This window comes from Lathyrus oleraceus, chromosome 6 (genome assembly GCF_024323335.1).
Source record: "Lathyrus oleraceus cultivar Zhongwan6 chromosome 6, CAAS_Psat_ZW6_1.0, whole genome shotgun sequence".
Taxonomy (NCBI): Eukaryota; Viridiplantae; Streptophyta; class Magnoliopsida; order Fabales; family Fabaceae; genus Lathyrus; species Lathyrus oleraceus.
Genome location: NC_066584.1, coordinates 40,694,072 through 40,699,420, shown reverse-complemented (window position 1 = coordinate 40,699,420; position 5,349 = coordinate 40,694,072).

The following is a 5,349-nucleotide window of genomic DNA, read 5'->3' as shown; positions in this document are numbered from 1 at the left end:
AAGCAATCAAAGGAAGCGTGCTGGCTGATCATTTGGCTCATCAAGCGGTGGATGATTACCAATCTATGAATTTTGAGTTCCCAGATGAGGATGTCATGTTTGTTACTGATAATGAAAAATCTAAACCAGATGAAGGACCCGAATGGGGATCCCGATGGACTATGGTCTTTGATGGATCTTCTAATGCATTGGGCCATGGTGTTGGGGTCGTACTCATTTCTCCTGGAGGTTACCATACGCCTCTCACCGCTAGACTATGTTTTCATTGTACCAATAACATGGCTGAATATGAAGCATGTATCTTTGGACTCAAAGCCGCTATAGATTGGCGAATCAAGTTTTTGAGTGTGTATGGAGATTCGGCCTTGGTAATCAGTCAGATCAAGGGGGAATGGGATACTAAACATCCAAATCTCATCCCTTATCGAGAGCGGGTGATGACATTAATCCCATACTTTGAAGAGATAACCTTTGAGCATATTCCACGAGAGGAGAATCAGTTGGCAGACGCGTTAGCTACCATGTCATCTATGTTCAGAGTCAGATGGGGCAGCGAAGCTCCCATGATTACCATTGGACGATTAGATGAACCAGCATACTGTTATGGACTTAACACTGAGGAGGTACAGGAGAAACCTTGGTTCCACGACATAAGAAGATATTTAGAAGCCCAGGAATACCCTGAAGGGGCATCCATCAAGGACAGAAAGTTCTTGAGGAAGTTCTCCGCTAAATTCTTTCTGAGTAATGGAGTGTTATACAAACGTAATCACGATTCGACTCTGCTTCGCTGTGTGGATAGAAAGGAAGCAGAAAGAATTATGGGAGACATGCATGACGGCATTTTTGGGACTCATTCTAATGGACATACAATGGCCAAGAAGATTCTGAGATCAGGGTATTATTGGTCTACCATGGAAGCTGATTGTCACCATCACTCCAGAACCTGCCACAAGTGTCAGATTTACGCGGATAAAGTACATGTACCTCCTGCTCCATTGAACGTGTTAACAGCGCCTTGGCCCTTTGCAATGTGGGGCATCGATATGATTGGAGAAATTAAACCTACGGCTTCTAATGGACATCGCTTCATTCTCGTCGCTATCGATTACTTTACGAAGTGGGTGGAGGCAGCCTCCTTCGCTTCTGTTACCAAGAATGTGGTGGCACGGTTCATCAAGAACAGTCTTATTTGTCGGTATGGCATCCCTGAAAGAATTATCACCGACAATGGTACTAATTTGAACAACAAGATGATCATTGAACTCTGCACGCAGTTCAAAATAAAGCATCATAATTCTTCTCCGTACCGGCCAAAGATGAATGGCGCCGTGGAGGCTGCTAATAAGAACATCAAGAAGATCATACAAAAGATGACAGTAACATACAAAGACTGGCATGAGATGTTACCATTTGCTCTCCATGGTTATCGCACCTCAGTACGCACTTCGACAGGGGCAACTCCTTTCTCTTTAGTCTACGGAGCGGAAGCTGTTTTACCAGTAGAAGTCCAGATTCCTTCTCTAAGAATCATGAAAGAGGCGGGCTTAGGCGAAGATGAATGGATTCAGACTCGACTCGACCAAATAAACTTGATTGATGAGAAGAGACTTGCGGCTGTTTGTCACGGGCAGATATATCAGAAGCGCATGACCCAAGCATTCAACAAAAGAGTCAAGAGACAGGTATATCAGGTAGGCGACTTGGTGATCAAGCGTATCATTCTACCACAAGGTGACCCCAGAGGCAAGTGGACTCCCACATACGAAGGGCCATTTGTGGTTAAGAAGGTATTCTCTGGTGGAGCCATGATACTTGCTACAATGGATGGCGAAGATTTCCCGCATCCTGTGAACGCGGACATAGTTAAAAAATACTACGCATAAAAGAGACCCGCTAGGTCGACGTACCTAGGCAAAAGTAAGGGCATCCCGGCGAACCAAAAGGGTTCGGGCAAAAATTAGGGATAAACATATAACAATTGTACACCCGGCAAGTCGAAAACCTGAAAAGGAGGCTTGGGCAAAAAAGGGTAGCCCGGTGGACTGAAAACCTGAAAAGGCGGTCCAGGCAAAAATTAGGGATTAAAGCGTATGACTATGTCCCGTTCTCTGCCCCTTCAACCAAGTTCCAGGGACTGAACAAGCCAATCACTTCTATCCGACAGCAGGAGATGAGATGCTTGAAGACATAATGACAGCGGTGGAATCAAAATCCATAGGACTTATTCTGCATAGCTTTCTTTTTGTTGTCTTGACAATTTCCTCTTACTAGGATTTCTGTCTCCTTGTACACAAATTGCCTGTCTATAGGCCCTCTTTCAAAATCAATACAAGTTCATTTCCAAAAAAAATGCTTTTAGTTTTACCTTTTCTGTTTTGATTTGCGTAAACGTCCATTGATTTAATTTGAATTGACTTATGCACTTGAATATGATCGATGTTTACCAAAAATGCATGCCTAAAATAGCAATAGCAATTACTACACGACTTCAGGATCGAGGAGAAGGTCTAACCACGCTTCCCCAAGGAGTCAGTTGCTAATCCGATCCCCCGGCAACGCCAGTTATTCCCCAGAAGAGGTCGGCACCACCATACCGAAAGGTCATCTCTTCCATCCCCAGCCCGACTCTGTTGAGTGTTTTCATCGTCAGACAGAAATCAAGTATCCCCCAGCTAAGGAAGGGCCATCAATACCACTGTCTCCGACCAGCAGACTGAGATCTATCTCCCCCAGTAGTGCCCCCTGGAAGAATGTTTCAGACACATAGTGCATTCATTACATCATTTCACATCATATACCTACATACAATTTCCATTTCGCATCATATACATTACATCATTTCATAACATATATATGCATACAATGCTCGCATTTATTCCAGATGCATAATCCACTCATCACATCATTTCACAGCACACGCACGCATACAACATTAACATCTCATGCATCATGACATGGCGTGAGGCTAATGTTGTTTTCAGGTTAATTATCCTCTTGATACAATCAACACAAAGGTCCATTCAGACGGACATCCGTATCAATTACATTCAGGATTCAATTACAACTCTCAGATATACTCCGTGTCAACATTCATGGTGGCATCTCTAAGCCCACCCCAGATAATCTCTGCAAATATTATCAGATACAGCCTAACGTACGGTTCATTCTGATTCAGTCCAACACCTGGCTCTTTCAACTCAGATACGGTCTAACGTACGATCCATTCTGATCTTCAACAACTCAAATATGGTTTAATGTACGACCAAGTTAAACCTTCATCTTCTCAGGTGCTACCTTCGGACAGGTACATTCCTGAATGGTAGTCTAGTATATGGCTACTCCCTTGCTCAGGTGCTACCTTAGGACAGGTACACTCCTGAATAGTAGTCTAGTATACGACTACTCCCTTGCTCAGGTGCTACCTTCAGACAGGTACATTCCTGAATGGTAGTCTAGTATATGGCTACTCCCTTTCTCAGGTGCTACCTTCGGACAGGTACATTCCTGAATGGTAGTCTAGTATATGGCTACTCCCTTTCTCAGGTGCTACCTTCGGACAGGTACATTCCTGAATGGTAGTCTAGTATATGGCTACTCCCTTTCTCAGGTGCTACCTTCGGACAGGTACATTCCTGAATGGTAGTCTAGTATACGGCTACTCCCTTTCTCAGGTGCTACCTTCGGACAGGTACATTCCTGAATGGTAGTCTAGTATACGGCTACTCCCTTTCTCAGGTGCTACCTTCGGACAGGTACATTCCTGAATGGTAGTCTAGTATATGGCTACTCCCTTTCTCAGGTGCTACCTTCGGACAGGTACATTCCTGAATGGTAGTCTAGTATACGGCTACTCCCTTTCTCAGGTGCTACCTTCGGACAGGTACATTCCTGAATGGTAGTCTAGTATACGACTACTCCCTCTTCGGCAGATTCAGCCTAACGTACGGTCCATTCTGCAACTCAGATACGATCTAGCGTACGATCCATTCTGATCTTTCATCCCCGGCAAAGTCATCCGCCTAATGGACGGCTCACTCCGGTATTCAGACACGGTCTAACAAACGATCCAGTCTGATCCCTTATCCCCAGCAGTATAGCCCACTCTGACTCCCCGACGAAGTCAACAGCATAATGGAGGGTTCACTATACGGTCTGATGTATGACCCGGTGACACCCATGTCTCTAGATATCGTCTAATGTACGACACAATCTGGAAATCTCCTCAGCAAGTTGCTTGGATGGCCTCTTTAAACCCATCCCATCGAGATAAATGAACAAGTGCAAATTTTTGGGGCATTCTAAGTGTTCAATAATCTTTCACCTCCAGACCACGAACGGCGCATACCATTCTACTCTCTCGGTTCAAGAATATTGAACAGGGGCAGCTGTCATACCCCAAAATTTGCTCATTGGTGTTACAAAGCATTTTCCAAGACCCTCTGACTTGTTCTGCAAGACACTGATGCCAAATGGACAAAAGCCCACTCACAACAGGCCCAATCCACAGGCGGCCCAAAACAGCTAGCTCGCTAGGCGAGCAACTCCTTCGCCTAGCGAACATTTCATCATGCAGCTCGCCCAGCGAAGCGTTGGATCCAGAACGAGGCCCAGACCTAATTTGCTCGCTAGGCGAGCCATTCCTTCGCCTAGCGAAGCTTGCAGATTTTTGGACCTCATTTCAAGCCCATTAGGTCACCACTACCTCTACTATAAATACATGCTCCACTGCCACGAGAAAAACACACAGAGACGGACGAAGACGGATGGAAATACACATCCAGAGGGAGAAACACAGAAACCCTGCTGATCCAAAGAGTTCCGAAGGCGGAAACCCTGAAAGCCGCTTACCCGCTCCGAAGCTATCGTCGCCCAATTCAATCCGGCTCGCCAATCCGGGTTTGCATTATTATTGTCGCTTTAGTTTCTTAATTGGCATATGATGATCATGTTGTGTCCTTATTTTGCATGTGTTACCACTTTAATATCTTAATTTGCATGTGATCGTTTTGTACTCTCATTTGGCATATGGTACCACTCCATGTTCTTAATCTGTGGATTATAATTGAATTCATAAACATTTGGAAGTCTTGCATGAGAATTTAAATGTGTTTGCCTATTGTGAAACTGAACCGTATAATCATGTGTTGGATGCCACAAGCCATGCTACAGGTTGAAGTTATAATGTTCTCAAATGTCAAACCCGTGGCCGCTCGCTAGCTCATCGCTAGGCGAGCCTGCAGCGAGCCTTCGCTGAGCCTTCGCTAGGCGAGGCAGCAGCGAACGGGACAGGGGCTGCTTTGTCCCTTTGCTGTTCCATTTGTTGTGCATTTCATTATTGTTGCATCA